Genomic DNA, 19,097 nt, shown 5'->3' on the forward strand with positions numbered 1-19,097 from the left:
GATTTTTTTTTTTTTAGCAGCTGTCGGTAATCTAAGTTGTTATTATCTATTTTGTAAAGGAAAACAGTGTCAGTGATGGTTCTTTTAGATTGCAAGGTATCGATTTTGTGATGTGCCGCAGCTCCTTCATAGTTATTAAAATGTAAATTTTAACAATAGTTTAAGTGCTTCAATTTTTTTTTTTATTCTTTCAATTCTAAAAATATATTTGGAATATTTAGGACTATCAAAATACCAGACTGTGGAGCAGTATTCAAGGATACTGCGTACATGTGCAAAATACCATGTCTGTGGATTGTTAAAAGGCTTACAGACTTTTATTTTGACGACTAAAGCCAGCACAACTGCGAACATGTTAAAAAATATATATATATATTGGCCCAAAATAACATGTCAAATAATAAAAAACAATTTTGGCGTTGAATTGGTACAACATATCAGGCTGGGAGCCCTTGAGCAATGCCCCGATATTATGAAGGCACAATACTCTCCAATAGCAAGAGTATTTGCCTCTTAAATATAGTTTTACTGATGTTCAGCTGCCTGACTGCTCTTCCAATCGGTATAACCGGAGGCCGATTGGGACTGAGAGCTGGGAGATAAAACAGTATGTCTGAGATATCCACCCACAACATAGAAATTATGTTCTCCAAAATGGCAGAGTTCTCCCCATAACCTCTTATAAGCCCGAAAAAATTGATTAGTGTTATGTTATTTTCTAGTACATCAGGGCAATGGTTGATGGGAATTTTTTTTTACATCATCACTAACAAAATACGAATTAAATTAAATGTACAGTGTAAATGTACCGAGTTATGCTCTTAGGATACAGTGTTAGTATTTTCAGCCGGAGCATAAAATAATTATAAATTGTGTCATGTGCTCAGAGTAATAATTCTCTAGAAAAGCCCTTAAGCTCTATTCCATAGAACAAAAGCATTACAATTTTTTGTTTAACAACAAACATGTAATGGACGGTTTTGGTTTGGGCTCGCAATTCTCAACCCAAGTACCTATGGCCCGTTGTATTGCTGTAATCTGTAGCTAACTTTGTGGTCAATAATCATAGGATGGTTTTTCTCCGTATTTCTGTGTAATTTTTGCACATATAATAATGAAATAAAATTACAGTGAATAAGAATCTTTATTTATTTTATTATAATGAATAACCACAAAGTTAGTGCTTTAAATATAAACTTTATACTAAATTTTTTGTTTATGGTTCATATTTTTTTCAAAAACTTCCGAGTAAGAAAGGGTTGTAAACATTATGCAATTACCTAATATTCTTCGGTGAAAATATTATAGACATAGGTTATATCAATATTTACAGAGGGATGTGTGCATAGGCAATTAAGGCCAGTGTCTATTAGGTTTAGGTGTTTTAATTTCCCTAAAGGCATTTTAGTAAAGGCCAACTAAAATATGCAATATCATATCGTGGGGTAATACTACAACTAGATAACTTTAAAATCAGCATTTCTGAGTTACCCATTAAAAACACATATTTTTGTCTTCCTTCATGATCGCTACAAATAGGCGAGTCATGATTCATTAAAACCGAATTACGATGATTTGAATTTTTGAGTAAGAATACGCCACTTATTACTCCGAGATTTGAATGCATGACTTGTCTTTTTGTAGCATTTATGGAGGAAGATAAAAAAATGTGTTTTTGGTGGATAACTCACAAATGCTGATTTTGAAGTTAGATGTAGTAATTAGCCCGCGATATTACAGTTTTGTATGTCATTGATTTATTTGTTTTATAACATTTTCATATTAAAAAAAAATCAAAAACGTACTTTTGAATTGATTTGAAATAATTTAAGGCTTATTTCTTCAGAAAACACATTGTGCAATTTTAAACTCTTGTTCAATGAGTTTTGAGACTCTGTTTTTCTCCTAATGAGGAAGTTCAGTGATTTTAAAGGGTTTTTTTTATTTGTTAAAATTTCAAATTATCTTCCGCATCTTCTCGGCCAGGTCTGCCGATTGGTCCGTTGACTTACCATAAACCAGAAATCCTAGCATTGGTTGATTTATAAGAACTAGTGACGTAGTGAAAACTGGTTCGTTTTTATTAAATATATATTTTTATTTTTTCATACATTTTCAAAAAACTTAGGCGTACAATTGAATCAATGCTCTAATTTTAAGCGCACGTAAGAAATAATTTTCTTATATCGAATTGCCGGTAAGGCTAAACTTTCTTATTGGTTATCTAAGCCCGATTACAATGGAAAGTTCAAAGAGTTATCTATAAAAGCAATTTTTTGTATAAAAAATTGAATATATTTATATAATTATTTAAATTACAGGGTATTGATGAAGATACAGCTTATAGTTGATACAAATATTTATTTATTTTCGTATGCAAAATTCGATTTTATTTTGTTGACAGTTCGTCGCTTCAGTTCGTTTTTGTCCAACAGATCAAAACACAAATCTGCAGAAATAGAGCTTTAAAGTTTTTTTTACGAAATAGGCATCAATAATAACCACAGCTTAAGACAAAATTCGTTAAAAAACCCCCTAAACAATTAAAAAATAAAGAAAAATTGATTGGAATTTTATAAATAAAGGTTTTCTCTGAACTCCTGTACACTTAACTGAATTTCGTTAAAAATTGTATGCTGGACAATAACGAACTAAAGCGACGAATTTAAGCTCTATTAATTTTCCACTCGGGGCGAACAGTCTGTATTCCTCATTTGCTCAGCTTATTTAGCTTTCGAGAAAAATAAAACCAACCAAAAATAATAACATAAGAGATTTGAATAATTATCTAACAAGCTCAAATGTTTCTTTTGTGTTCCGACTACGCTAACAAGGCCTTCTCGCAGTATATTATTCAGCGAAAAGAGCTTTTCAAGCACCGGTGTACCTATTACATTACATGTTCAACCCTTGTGAATTAAATTCTGAGTGGATTTATGTGGTGAATGTACCAAGCGGGATATTTTCATTTCGTTTTGACGCACAGCGCTCCTCGTATTTCGCAATAGAAAATCACGACATTGTTGCATGTCGCGAAAAGCCTTTCATCATAAAATGCAGCTATTCTGAAGCCTCGTGTCAGATAAAAGCATATTATTTATTTCGTTTTCATCATTTATATGCATTTATTTTTATGGATATTTTCGACTTGTCAAAATATAGAACAATTAAACTTTTACTGGTTTTATAAAATATTTGTTTTTTTCTTAGTCCTACTTACCTATTATTAATATCAGGATCTTCACACATTGATCGTAAGGAGAGGAAGTAGACTAGCGAGCACGCGTGAGTTAAGTATTTTACACGATGCACAAAAACACGTTTTTCGTACGTTGATGTTTCAACAATACCTCAAGCGACGCGACGTTCGTACGAATCGCATGTTTATCTTAAACTGAATTCATTTAAACTTTTGAAGACTAAGTCTGTGTTCGACAGAAAATAATTATTCACTCGGTTCACTCCATAGAAATATAAATGAAAATTGCGTACGGCAGAATCAATGAAAATATCCAAGTAAATGGCATCAAATACACATGTCTTCATATTATTAGCTAATGTTAAGGAAAAAAATGATGTTGTAATGCTTTGAAATACTTTGAATTGTGCCTACAGCTAAGACATTTTTTAGCGTTTTCGCCCATATTTAGGTATGATTATCTGTGTTCACGTATTACATATAGAAATAATAGTTTATTGCGTACACATATTTTAATGCTTCATTTATGTCAGCAGTTACGCCTACACTATTCATTGTTTGCTATTTCGTGCCCTTAACGAATGTCTTGATTTGTTATATTATTTTGTATTCATACTTCTTCTTCACGTGTCATGTCGGGTCCCCTCGACGTTGACGATCACTTGGGAGAAAGCTTCCCTATCTTGAGCAGTGCGAAACAGCTCCTTAACAGTTCTAATCCTGGTCCATACTCAGATGTTTCAAAGCCAGGAAAGCTGTTTTCTTCCGACCTCTCTATGTCCCTCGATCTTCCCCTTCATGACAAGCTGAAGTATGGCATATTTATCACCTCTCAACATATGGCCAAAATATGAAATCTTACGGAGCTTAAAAGCGGTGAATAGTTCTCTATTAGTATTGGCTCTACGTAATACTTCATTGTTGGTCATCATATCGGTCCAAGATATTCTTAACATTATACGGTGGATCCACATTTCAAATGCTTTATTCATACAAAAAATATTATTGCTTCATTTTATATGGATTGCAGTCTGAAAATCTAACTGGATCGTGCATCGTCGCAACTGCCCAGGTTCGAAATACCTGGTTTTCAAATGTTTATTATGTAATTTGGGATTAAAGTTGGGCAAAGGTATGGTATGGATGTGATATACGAGTATGTTGTGTAAAAATTTCCAACCCCTTTAAATATATCCGATATTAAAGAATATCCGCACGTCCATTTTATAATATCGTCACCGGAAATAGTTAAGTGGCGTAAGGGACACTTCAGCCCTACGGGAAATTGGATACAAAAAATATTTTCTTGCGCGCGGTAATAATTAGAGCATTAAATTGTACGGTATAATTTCTTAAAAATATACGAAAAAAAGAATAAATATTTTAATAAAAACGCGCTACTTTGAATGACGTCACTGGTTCATATAAACCATCCAATGATATGAGAGCTTTGCAGGATATCCTGTTTAGTCGCCGTAAACGAACCAATCGGAAGAACTGTCATAGAACAACCTCTGACGTCACACGCGGAGTTATTTCAGAAATACAAAACTTAAAAAAAACATAGCGTTGATAATACGATATATAAAAATAAAGAAATCAAAATTTTGGCTTAGTTAAATATTCTATTAACAAAAAAATAATTTTAAAAAAAGACACTGAACTTCTTCATTGGCTTAAGGGACTTATATTATCTCTCTCTAAAAAAATACATAAAAAACGTATGTTTTCAGAAAAATGGTGAATAATGTTTCTTTTTCTATTATGTCATGAAATTACGAACGACGATAAATAGACTACAGGTCCCACTTATGCAACATAGTTGTTCAACAAAATGCATTATTTATTATTCTAGTCTTACTTTACTGCATTTCAAATTGGCGTCTATGCTCCACTAGGTTGCGTGGGTATTTTCTCGGTAGAATGGCGTTTTCTTCATATGCTGGTTTATCCACCGATTACAAGTCTATTATAGTATCTTCAGAGAAGACGATGCATTTAGCGATACTTATATCGTTCTATACCCACGTTTCACGACGCACTGTCTCAACAAGCATAATGTTTTATTTTTCAAATATCGATACATTCATGTCACTCGTAAATTTATTTAGTTATTTTATTTTATTCATACAAATAGGTACTATATATTACAAAAAATAATAACGTATCCCTAACTCTATAAGGCCGAGAGCCCTGTGTTGAGTTGGGATACAACATAATGGAAAGTGGAAGCATGCACATTATTAAACAATAATAAAATTAAAAATTATTACATAAACACATATTTCAAAAAACATCTGGACAAAAATAAATATATGCATTATCTCGCAGCAGTCTCCTGCAATAGTCTCTTCCCCTATGATCTAAAACTGGCATTATTCCATTTTCATAACAATGTTTTTCCGAATACCATATCAACATTATTTTTCGAAATTAATAATATTAAATTTAAAATTGAATGTCTTTATTTATTAGTAAACTTCGTATGCAATAAAGCAATTTGTTTGTCGGTATAAGGTATTTAAAAAATAATTCACGATCGCATCGGTCACATAATATTATTAACTTTATTTTTCAAAACTCCAGTAACTAGTAAATGTGGACATTTTTAAAGTAAAATTCCACAATAGTGTCTATTCATGTTTTTTAAATTTTTTTACCTAACCGGACCGAAAGGGGGGATTCAAATCCCCCATATACCGATTTGGTCAATTTCACTTTATGTACCTAAGCATTCGGCAAACTAACAAAAATTAATAAAATACACGAATGAGTAAAATATGTGAACGCGAAAATGTGAATAAATTATCGCACGGTCATAAACACTTCCAATGTTTTACTCTCCTGATGCCCATGTACAAGTAGGCGCTGGGGTCGTTCGGTTCCCCCGTTCAGATCATGTGTAATTTTTGGATGGTTAGTGAAGGAAAGGTTAAATAAGCAGAAACACACTGTTGTAATGGTATTACATTTTATTTCCGTACGACGCGACGCCGACGTCGGACAAATTTTCTACAATGGTTTTTTTTGTGAAGCTGGCGTCGCGAGCTCGATTCCCGCCAGTTCCAAAAAAAATACTAAGAAAGATTTTTTCTCAATTGGTCTGGGTGTTGTGGTGTATTTTTCATAGCTTCCTTCTTTATCCTCTCTTTCCCACTTACTGACAAGCCTCTAAAATTGAGGATTAGCGGGTTATTCCTTAAAAAAAAGAAAAATGTCCATAATGTACTGTTCGTATATACTTAAGCAATAGCTTACATCACTTTGGGAAATGTATACTTACTGTTTTTACGATTGTAGTTTCTATGTATTCTTATAGTCAATATCATGTAAAAACTAAAAACTGATGTTTTTTTCACTTTTTTTTCAAAATAAAAAGGCGGTTTTGTGTGTGATCTTTTTTAAATCCGAAAATTATGAATGAAAACTTTTTTTTTATACATTGATAGTTACATCATTGCAATCGTAAGAATCCGCTTTAAATATTCAATATTTTTTCAACGTTACCGATTTGTGAAAATATCCTATTTAAAAAAAATCATTTATACGAATCAAATTTACTTTATTTTTGTTCAAAGCATTTACTTTGTGGTCAAACATTTCAATTAATGTTAGTAAATGTAAGTATTCAACCACTTGCCTACTTTTTATGTCTACCGGTTTCGAGACGTACCCGTCTCTTCGTCAGGACACTCACTACACCAACATGCAAATACTAAAATACATTTTCACCTTTACCATCACCGTAGTATACATAGTATTTACGAAAAAATACATAAATTACATGCAAAGGGGATGCAAACACGAAACCGGTAGCCATAAAAAGTCGGTAAGGGGTTGAATACTGATATTTACTAACATTAATTAAAATTTTTGACCACAAAGTAAATGCTTTGAACAAAAATAACATTAATTACATTTACTTTGTTTGGTCATTTTTCAGCATCTTATATATCAAACCGGGCTGTTATCCCGTGACTTTTGGAATGGATTTCCCCTTTACAAACAAAAAAGTGCGTGTATTGATCTTATATAGCGCTGTGTGATTTTATTTTAACCCAGGCGCAGCACTCTCGTGAGACGCGTTGTCCTTGAACTTTAGAACATCGCATCTCCCGAATCCTGAAGGATACGAGTATGAAATATGGCGGTCGTTGTTGCTGTGTGTATTTTTGGATCCCGCCCGTGTAAGGACGACGATCCCTGTCAGTCCCGAGAATCCTGTTAGTACTCGTGTGTTGGTACACGTACGACAATCTATTGCAATATCGGATTACAATTATTTTGCACTCGAGGCCTGCGTTTTAGCATGCATTTTTTATGATAAAAAATATTAACATCAGCCAGTAAACTCGAATTTTTAATTAACTACAAAACATACGGAGCCTAAATACTTGTTTGAAAAGTGAATGTACAAATGAAAAAAAATAATAAACAACTTTGTTTTTCAAAAGATTCAAAGTTATTTAATTTTAATCTATTGAATAGTAATGTTCCACACTGTTAGCGCTTTAAACATTAAAAATAACTTTGTTTTTTATTACTGTTTTTTTACTTACCGGTTTTGAAGCTTCGCAAGCTAATTTTTAAGGTACTTTAGTTATATATTTAGTTATATACTTAAAACAAAAATGGACAAATCTCTTAAAAACAAATTATAATATATTATTTAATATTAGCTTACATAAGTCAAGGGTTATCGAGAGATAGTTTTAGGAAATGATTTTTTAATGTAATATGATTATTATTGGTAGACTGATAAGAAATTATTTCAAAGTGAATAGGCAGAATGTTATAATATTGAGTAGAAGCAATGTAAAGGAGTGATCGCAATCGGAATTTAGAGGAGTGTACAGGGGGTAAATGAATACAGTTACTTTACTAATGCATATTATCCTATTTTATTATGAACAGTGTTATTACTAAACATTAAATCTAACCATATGGAAGTAATAAGTTAAGTATGTTTGTCATGTAGTGTTTTGTCTTTAAAAACATATAAGGTGCAGTGTGAGAGGGTAAGATCTTTATTATTAAAACTAGGCAGGAGTGGACTGTGTGAAATATTGTTTATTTGATTATTTATTATCATTAATTTCTAAGATTTTCAAGTTGTCTAATTTTAGTGTTTTATTTTCAACATGTAGAACCTTTAAAAAAGCGAGTTTGTCCAAGTCTTTGTAAGCAAGTATTGTATTTAGACGATAGAAGAATACAAGTAAAAATGTCGAATTGTTAACGCAGGCAGATTAGATAAAATTTCAAGGAAGCGACCAGCCAAAAATGTCTTATATTATTTATTGTTTCGGCGATTACTTTGTAGAATAGCATTTTAAGAATAAAAAATACATACAATGTATGTATACCGCTGACCTGCATTCGTATAATATTTATCTGGTTGTTTTTGTTGGCTGTTTTTTTAACGAATAAATAAATAACCAAAAATGAAGCACTTCGAATGTTTACGCCACACACGAGTTTAATACGAATATAGTTAAGAACGCAAGTTTCGGGTGTTCAGAATTACCCATCATCAGGTGTTTATATAAACTTAACCAAACTAAAATAACTATGCATAATAGTGCTTAGGTAGTGATAGGGTTGGTTGGAGGGGGTTGCGCGAATGGGTTTTTAATTGTGTTTTAAATAAAACTCGCGTATGGCGTAAAAATTCGAAGTGTATTATTTATCCGCCTGGACAATTCGCCACACAAAATTGCATATACATACATTAAATTAAGCATTTTTATTATACTTATATTTTTATTATGTTCTTGCTCGTGTTATATTTTTTGCGACCTTCTTTTCGACCTTTGCATTTATTTCGCGTGCGCTATCGTCGAAATGTTCTAAAGAGATTATTTTCAGTAATGCGAGGCTCAACCATTCCTTGCATGTGTGTTCTGTGTACAGTGTACAGATATTCCTGCACAAATTCAGGTTAGGCAAACCTCACGATGTTTGGCAACGATAAACATAATGTATGAAGGGTATAAAACAAAATGATACGTGTTTATTTTCAGGTCAACTCAGGGTGCGACTTGTAAAAACACATTTAAAAAAGAATTAAAATGTGAACATATTACAACAGAGATGAAGAACATTTCAGAGAAGGTAATATAGAAGTCTAGGCATCTACAGGGCTTATGACCTGTCATTGGCTGGTTTAAGTGGCCACTTCACACTGTGTAACATTCACAATTCTGCCCATATTTAAACGTCTATATTCCTTCAATTCTCTCATCTGTTGATGTTTGTGAAGTTAAAAATCTGAAACCTTTATTTATGCGGGTGAGATTTGTGTAATTGAATTATTTCACCTACATACTAGGCAACCCCTGAAAATTTTATTTTTTCAATTTATATACTTCTTCATGGACCAGGTGGATTTATCAACAATATTTTGAGTTTGTCCAAATTTTTGTAGACAAGGACTGGATTCAACTCCCTGGGGAGCTGTTAACATTAACATACGTTATGTTACATATGTTAATGTTAACAACTCCTCAGGGAGTTGAATCTAGTCCTTGTCTACAAATTTGGACAAACTCAAAATATTGACAATTAAAACGTGGTGTTTTCTTATGCACGACGCAGATTAAAATATATATATATAAATTAATATGTGTTTTTTGTTTACCTTAAACATAAAATACGTAAAAACGAATAATTTTAATGCAAGTTTAAGACAAAAATCCATCCAATGACAAGTCATTATACCTGTAAATACCTAGAATTTCATATCCCTTATAGAATCCATCTCTATTGTAATGTATGTCAAACGTTAATACGAACGTGTTTGTTGTATTTATTTAGGTAAATAAAAATAAGCTCAATTCAGCCGTAATTACAGCACAGAACACGCGGGCTGGTTAAAAACCAGATTTCATTATTGTGACCCCACCGGAAACCGAATTCGTAGCCCCCATTCAAAAAGCAAGCGTCTTGGCCATTTTATCACAGGTACGGGAGGCATACTACTAAACTGTATACTGACAGAATAGTGTTCAGCAAACGATCGCACATTGCTCTGTAAATAAAGAGCACACGGTATATAACGGTATATAGCTAAACTTTTAGATCCAAGACAAATATATTGTTTTCAACGTTTAAAATATATATTTAAGAACCAAAATTTATTTACAAGTAATTCAAATAGATCATGTCAAAGAAGGAATCGTGTGTTAGAAATACCACATTGTAAAACGAGGCTCGCACCGAGACATGCATATTTTATAGGCCCAAAAATTTTTAATTCTGATAATATTTCATTGACTACGAACTTTCAAATTTTTTTTTCTTTTAAAAAACATGCACTTTCCTGGATTCAAACTAAAGATATGAACTCTTTTTTTCTATGATTTATTTTGTTGCCCTTTAATAATAAGGAATATTTTTGTGTTTTTTTTGAATATTTTTTATTTCGTTTTTTAATTACTATACAAAAAAACCATATTATCTTTTGCAGAATATTTTATTTTTTCTTTCTTATGTTACACAAAAATATTATAACTGTCCATTATTTATTATAGGAGCAAAAATTCATTAACATTTTCTTGCATACCTACGAACAGGCCATGCCTTTGTGAGATTTTTTGTTGACTATTTTTGCTATTAATATGTATTTCATTGCTATGTAATTATGCTATATTTTTTTCCAGTACAAACTAGGATGAATGTGACTATATACAGTTTGGTAATACGCGTACGGGGCCGCCATTGGAGAAAACAACAATTGTGGCATTAATCAATGAACTTCGGATGCACTGTATTGTTGATAGTAAACTACATATTATAATGTGAATTAAAGTTGCTTCTTTCTGTTTTTAAGCGTCATGTAATTATAGGTATGCGTAAATAATTGTTATGTTAATATATTACTCATAAAGTAAATCACAAAACACAAAACACCTGCCATATTCATTTGAAATATTTACACGCGTTCGCTGTTATAGTAATTAAATTGTCTACGCTGTTTTCTTATTTGTTCTAGTGAAATACTTTCTACTCTTGGCGGTCCATCATATCGCCAACGGTCGAAAATATCTTTACGATTATAATATTATATGCCTACATTTAATGGCTTATTGTTGAAAATGTATTATACAAAAACGAAGTTCCGCTTCCACACTACAGTGTTATGTTAATTCGGGCATAGGCAACCTTTTTCTAGTCTGAGCCAGATTGCCAATTTTCCTCCGAGTTGTGGGCCGGAATATCAAAGTAACCATCCACGGATACAAAACATTATGTATGTTCTAGAAGTCAGCGAACATTGCATAAAAATTAATCGCAGTAATTAAATCTCAATTAAAAAGACACATTATGCACTCTGGATTTTCTTGATAAATAACTGCAGTCCTGGTCCAGTAAAATCCTATTTTACATGACACATATTTACTGACGCGCTCTGGATTGAAATTATTCTAACGCCAACGTTCCGAGTGCATTTAATTATTTCCCCTAAAATCGGATTTAACTCTTCGGAAAAGAAAACGCTCGTGTCTTACTACTGAATAATATATGACATTATGTCTTTTGATGACTATAATAAAGGGTAATTTATGAGAACCATTTTCGTAAAAATCACCTAAAACTGGCTGTCAGTATTATTGATCTAGATATTATGAAAAAAAAAACTATAGCAAATCACTCACACGTTCGATTTGTTTTATTTTTTGAACGAATTTTGGCATGATCGAAACTCCCTATTTCCGCGGGCCGGATTAAAACGTCCTATGAGCCAAATCCGGCCCTCCGGCCGGGGGTTGCCCACATGTGTGTTAAACTATGCCAGCTTGTTATTAATTGACCTTAAAATTATCCTAGCAAGGCACAATGTAACCTTTATAGCTCCTTTTGTATTGTAACACCTTTCCAATGAAGCGAGATGGTAATTTCTGAAATACCAGTTTAATACAAGTGAATTTTATACCACTATATAAATTTACGCGCTGTAGACGAATGAATAATCGCACCTCCATCCATCGTATTGTAAAACCAAAACTATTATTGTTCATGATCATTAAAGTCTCCTAGTAAATCGAACGCGTTGTGAGCAATTAGATATTTAACATTTCGTATGATTGACCAAGTACACTGAACTTTGTAGTTAACTAATGATTCTAACAGCTAGCACTCATCACTCATCACACTACGTGGAGATACTCTACATAATTTAATACTAAACGAATCAAAAAGTTGGTGATGCTCGGTTCATTTATAATACAATACGGTCTCTGATATTGAAGACACGTTTATAAACCGGTGTTACAGTCTGACAAATGACAAGGTAAAGATAATTACGCATATATAAAGAGAAGAAAAAATAAAGTAAAATAATAATTATGATAATACAATAAAATATATAAATATGAAAGGGAGAAGACCCGGTATAGTGCCGATTGGTCGACATGAAGAAAATGATGGAACTCCCTTCACTTCTCTCCTCTCCCTCTGTTTTCATGGTCATTTATATTAAAAACTAAAATTTCAAATCAATTTATTAGATGTAGGTAGTATAATATGTAAAAGTTAAGCAGAATATACATTTAGGATGTCTTTAATAGAGAGGGTGTTTATTGATATTTTAAAAATATTTTATTGTATATAACTGGGGTTTATAAAATACTTTTGAAATAAATCGGAAGTTAAAGTACTCGTATGCATTTTAAAAAAACGTTCGACAGATTTATTCAAGCATCTAAAATCTCATATTTCATCGTCGTGATTTTATCACCTTATCTCATTTAATTTCGAAGGATGCGATTATCGATTGATGTATCAGTTACGAAAATATACTTAACTTTAAACATACGGAAAATCGGGCTTAAAACTATTTACATACGTGTATATGTAAGTAGATCTTTCGAATTAAATCGAATGGGACATCCCTGTTCTTTGTAAGGCTTCCACCGAAAGTGATGATTGATGATTCATTCACCATATATTGGCTGAATGTAATTTATTTGGTATTGTGTATCGGAGGTGAGGCGTGCGGGCGTGCCACGGCTCTGTAAGGAGACCTGTGCTAAGAACCTAGTTAGTTCGAGTACCGACTACTATTCCAGTGTAGGCGGTCTGAGGTCTGGCCGGTATGCGGTAGTTAGAGCCTGAGTACCTTCTGTGGTCGTATTTAGGCACTGAGGTACTTCGACCAGTCCTACAGACAGGTGCCGTTCATGTCCGATGATAAACGCACCCAGCGATGCGTTTAATCATTACTTTCCACTTGATAACAGGAATATTGATTGTTGATTTATACACCTCTTGATAAAACATCTATATGCTGGTTTTACTTCTCTATTTGGTATCTGGGTATATCATTTTAATTGACATGTTTATTTCCAGATTTATCCTAGGAGTGAATTTATCCATATCAGTATAATTGTATCAATTCAACGTAACTTGTTTACGATAGATACATATTCCGATACAGAAGTACGAGTTGGCGGGATAATATTGCTATACTAGAGTTTAGAAGGCCCCTGTCTTGTTATCTAGGACTAAATCGTTTACCTACCTTGTTCTATGCCTGTGAATTTTCGCTTGTTTTTTAAAAATGTTTTAATGGTTGTTTGAGATAAATAATGATTAAACGTGACGAATGAAATTAATTGCTATTTATAAACCAGGTATACTGCTAATTAGACGTTTTCAAATATAGGGTTATAATAAACTGAAACATCGCATATTTTATTAGTCAATTTAAGATTCACGAAATCATCAAATCATTCATATATGGGTATCTTTATTACATCTGCAACTTCCTAAATGAGTCATCGGCAGTATCCGATTATGCGCGGATTATAATAATTTATTAGGCGATCCTTCTAACATAACGTGCCTTCCGTTTTGAAATGATCTTTTAGCCCCCGAAGAGCGTGCATTTTTTATTTGTGAGATGAATGGATTAAGTTAATAGATATTATGTATGGCCATTGATGTGTGGGTTTATTTTCTTCAGTAAGTAGGCGCCACACGCTCTCCGAGTCTCCATTCTATTCATCTGCCAACAGCCATGTTTCCTGTGCTGGATTACTGCATAATTTATGTTCATTTGTCGATTCTACTTTCTAGTATTGATGAATTGAGATACAGCTTTCAGAAGACATAAGAATTGCAAAAGGGTTGTGAACCGCGTATAATAGAATTACTATTGCGTAAACGTTGAGGCTACATTGCGAAGTATAGACTTTTATCTCCGCATGAATCGTACTTTTTCGTGTAGCATACGTCAAGTCCGTAGCAATATTTCAGTAGGCGACGGTAAATATAAGTAATATAAGTTTCGAAACATGAACTGTAGCTCAATCACAAATAACTATCGACGTGCTGATAAGCGACGTGATAAAAAATAAAAGATTACGAATAACAATTTCTCACTATGGTTGTTTTCGTATTCGCGGTCACAATGGAACATCCGTGAGCACCTAATATTAAATGTCAAAATATTTACGTTTCGCAACGTATAATCCTGCTGCTCAATCACATATTTGAATTTCACCGGTGTAAATATGGAAAATATTCCAAAACTGCTTTTTTAAATTTATTCATTTATTATTTATCATGCTATTCATTGCATATCGCCGGCGGTTGGTGAGCCAAATGTCAAGAAAAGCAGTCGCCATAGTAATTGTAATTTTATTTTCACTTTTTTGTATAAGATATTAATATAATGTGTTATTTTTTATAGTAAACGCCGATTTTTCGCGAATGAACTGTATTTATTTAGGAGAAAAACAAAAAACAAACCGACACGAGCGTTCACTTAGAGATTACACGCGCGTTGACTTATGACTGCGATAACTTAAGCTTGTTCATTATTGTTCATTGTGATCGCTCAAATGCTTAGCATGTTTTTAAGCACGTCGACAGTTATTTGTGATTAAGCTACTGATTTGTAAGCTTTCATTTATCATACTTGAGTTGGTCGGCTTCGTGTTAATGCCTAACGTTTTTGGCTACCGTAGTGGCATGAGATCATGGGTCCGATTCCAAAACTCAACATAAAATTTATTACATGCTAAATAAAAAATTTAAAACGGCACTTAATGTTTGGGGTTGGTTGTAAGTCAAAAAATAATGTTATGTGTAGTGAAAATTAAGAAAAAAAACTTAAATTGTTAGGGTTTTATGTAAGGTCGATATTTAACACTTTGAGCACCGGCCGAATACACATAGAATTTACCCTGTGCCCGGCCCATTTTTGTGAAATTTCATGTTTGTGAAGGGTTTCTTAAAAGGTTCATAATTATGAAAATACTGGGTTAAATCAATTGTAACTTCTCAGATTTATTTGAAATAATGAAAAAAGTCATTTTTGTCTGATGGTTTTGCCAACATTGGCCTTTATGGAAAGCCACATTGCGCATTGCAATGTTAGCACATATACATGGCCTCACTCCTTTTTTGTGCTTATCCCAGAGCCGTGTAAACACGTGATTATAATAACCATTCGTTGTGTCCCGGTCCCGTGTTTTCACGCGGTTTACCAGCAGCGAAAAAGTACTTAAAAAGTCATTAGATGTCAATAAAATGCAATTTTTTAGGCAGCTGGTAAACCACGTGAAAACACAGTACCGGGACACAACGCATGGTTATATAATCACGTGTTTACACGGCTCCGGGATACAAAGTGTTAAGAAATGTTTATTTTACCCGTAAGTTTGAAATTCTCGTTTCGTAATGTGATTACGGTGCGTCCTCTCTCGTCTAATTTTCCACTAGGTGTAGTTAAATATAAACCAGACCAATCACGTTTCGATTGTCTCCTTATAAACAATGGGTAATAATTGACCGCCCCCAGTCGTCGATCCGCAGCCCCCTCGACCTGCCGACGCACTAATTGCATCGATGTGCATTGTAATCGATTTTTCAGATTGATTCTGTCGCCGCGGTCGCCATTTTGCGTCGAAAACGCCGACGCTTTTGGCGGCGAAACGACGGCCATGTTTGTTGATGCAATTTATCCTAATTTTATAATTTCGCAAGTATCGGCGCGTTAAAGATATCCTTCGTAAGGATAATAACAACCTCTTGGTTCTGAGTAATTATGATTTTAACTTTGTGATAGGCATAGACGTTAAATATTTAAATCAATGAAACTGTTTCGAAGTACGAAAACACTCGATAGTTGTTACACCACGTTTTTCACAATTTCTCAACAATGAGGAAGTTTAGTGGTTTTTAAATTTTTTTTTTCTTTTAATATAATATTAAACTAAGCCAAAAAAAAAAATATCGTTTTATCAGCGAGTTATCGTATTACCGCTGTTGGCCTCGCTGTGTAATGTTTAGCGCGTTAGCTTACAATGCAAGAGGTCTCGGGTTCGATTCCTGACATGGATACCAGACACCAGAATATTTATTAGTACCTGGACTGGTACCGAAAGCGTAAGACTGATCATCTTACCTTCATGTTACAAAAATGATCAAGATACGCTGCGATCGGTGTACCAATGCAGTACCCTATACACCATTAGGTACGGAAAGGGAATGATGATAATTTTCAACGCTATGATTCGTTAAAAGTATCGTAATTTTTTTAATTACTCGCGTCTGACGTCTTAAGTTCTCTTCCCCTTCTCGATGAGTTCTGCTGAGTCGTCAGTTGGCTTATCGTAAACCGGAAATATATCATAACTCTCCTATTATTGGTTGATTAGGAAGTGATGTCATGCGAAGTAGTTTGTTTATATTAAAATCATTTTTTAATATTTTTTTGTCTTCAGCTGTTTTAGATACTTAGCTGTACAATAGGGAAATATAACTTTTTTTACATTTGTAAAGTAAAAAGGATCTATGAAATACTGCCCAGTAAAAAAAAAATTGTGCTTCTTATTAGTAGCATAAAAAATATTTTTAAATTTGTAATTTTGAATGACCGCAAAAACAGTCATTCCATTGACGGTCATTGCCTAATACGTCATGATTCATGTTCATTTTCAACTTTTTTCCAAACCATTCGATTTTTTTTAGAACATCGTCACGAATCTTGACGTCACAACTATCAATGCCAAATATGTCGCGTTTTTCTAGTGGCATATTTTTTATTATTTTCTTGTTTAAAGTTATTTATGAAAAAAATCCTCAATAATATCCATATCGATTTTGAAAATACAATTAATTATTCTAAATCCATTTCATATATTTTTATCGGTATTCGTAGTACGTGACATTTCCCTATTTAACGCTCCAATTTTTACCACGCGTAAAAATACAATTTTCATATCCGGTTTCCCGTAGGACTGAACTTCCTCATTCGATTACTGTTTTTGTATGAAAAGTTTTTCCAACCGTTTTTGTTTCTTATTGAAAATGTTTGTTTAAAAACATGTTTTTTTGCAGCACAAATAGCTTAGAAGCCCTAATAACAAACAGTAGCGACATAGCACGCAGGGAAAAGTTACATTTTGATTATTGTGATCTTATTCACACAACAGCCAAATAACAAAGCACTGCGGCAGCCATTTGTAATGTAAATATGAGATTAACAAATTACAACAGTGATGGAGAATACCTTAAATAAGGGAATATGGAAGTCATGGCATTTACAGGGCTTATGACCTGTCATTGGCTGGTTTAAGTGGCCACTTTACACACTGTGTAACATTTACCATTTTGCATATGTTTGAACATCTATATTTTTTCAATTCTTCTATTTGTTGATTTCAGTGAAGTTAAAGAGCTGAAACCTTTATTGCTGTGAAGTAATGTCCCCCGAGGGGTGAAATCCAGTCTTTTGTCTACAAACATTTGGAATACGATCTATGAGAAACAGAACTGTTACCATATTTGAGTTTGTCCAAATGTTTGTAGACAAAAGACTGGATTTCACCCCTCGGGGGTCATTACTTCACAACAATAAAGGTTTCAGCTCTTTAACTTCACTGAAATCAACAAATAGAAGAATTGAAGAAATATGGATGTTCTAACATAGGCAAAATGGTAAATGTTACACAGTGTGTAAAGTGGCCACTTAAACCAGCCAATGACAGGTCATAAGCCCTGTAAATGCCTTGACTTCCATATTCCCTTATTTAAGGTATTCTCCATCCCTGTTGTAATTTGTTAATTCGTAATGACCCCCGAGGGGGTGAAATCCAGTCTTTTCTCCATGAACATTTGGACAAACTCAAATATTGTAAGTAAATATGAGAGATTAAAAATTGTTATTGGTGTTAAATTATTCTAATGTCAACAATATTTTGAGTTTGTCAAAATAATTGTAGACAGAGATGGTTTTTTTTTGCACCATAACAGGCCACGAGACCCAATTACAAGGGTGAATTACATCACAGAACACCCAGGCTTGGGAAAATTCACATTTGATTTTTGTGTTCTTAGAACCGTGTGAGTCAAGCGTCTTAACCGCCGGAGGCCGCCTGTTTATGTTTAACCCCTTAGGGAGTTATTAAGATGTAACTATATTACTACAAATATTTGTATCTAACCACTTACCGAATTTTTTATGCCTTTCGGTTTAAGGACGTACCCGTCTCTTCGTCAGGACACCAATTGCAAAACCCACTATGCAACTTCACCGTAGTTGTTGCACAAAAATATAAAACCAACATGCCATGCATTTTATTAAGCAAACCTTAGATGCACTGATTAGGTTGTGAAAATATTTTATGTTGTGGGAGAAATAGTTGAAAAAAGAGGGAGGGGGATGAAGGCAGGGGCGTGAGTTAAATAGATATAGGGTGACCATAGCAATGGGACATCGTATAATGGGATATATTAAAATTAATGAATTGATTAATTGGTGTCCTGACGAAGAGACGGGTACTTCTCGAAACTGGTAGACATAGAAAAGTCGGTAAGTGGTTATATACAAATATTTAATAACATATAGTAAAACGCTTGACCACAAATATATTGAATATAAATAATA

The 19,097-nt window shown here is 33.3% G+C and overlaps 1 protein-coding gene across 2 annotated transcripts in view; it reads left to right on the forward strand.

The window, feature by feature from the left end:
• LOC148276672 (uncharacterized) overlaps positions 1 to 19,097 on the forward strand; it is a 266,966-nt gene that overhangs the window by 54,205 nt on the left and 193,664 nt on the right. The gene's annotated exons all lie outside the window — the stretch shown is intronic.

The sequence above is a fragment of the Micrasema longulum genome, unplaced genomic scaffold (genome assembly GCF_059751315.1).
Source record: "Micrasema longulum isolate JH-2025_06_02 unplaced genomic scaffold, ASM5975131v1 h1tg001166l, whole genome shotgun sequence".
In the NCBI taxonomy this organism is placed as follows: Eukaryota; Metazoa; Arthropoda; class Insecta; order Trichoptera; family Brachycentridae; genus Micrasema; species Micrasema longulum.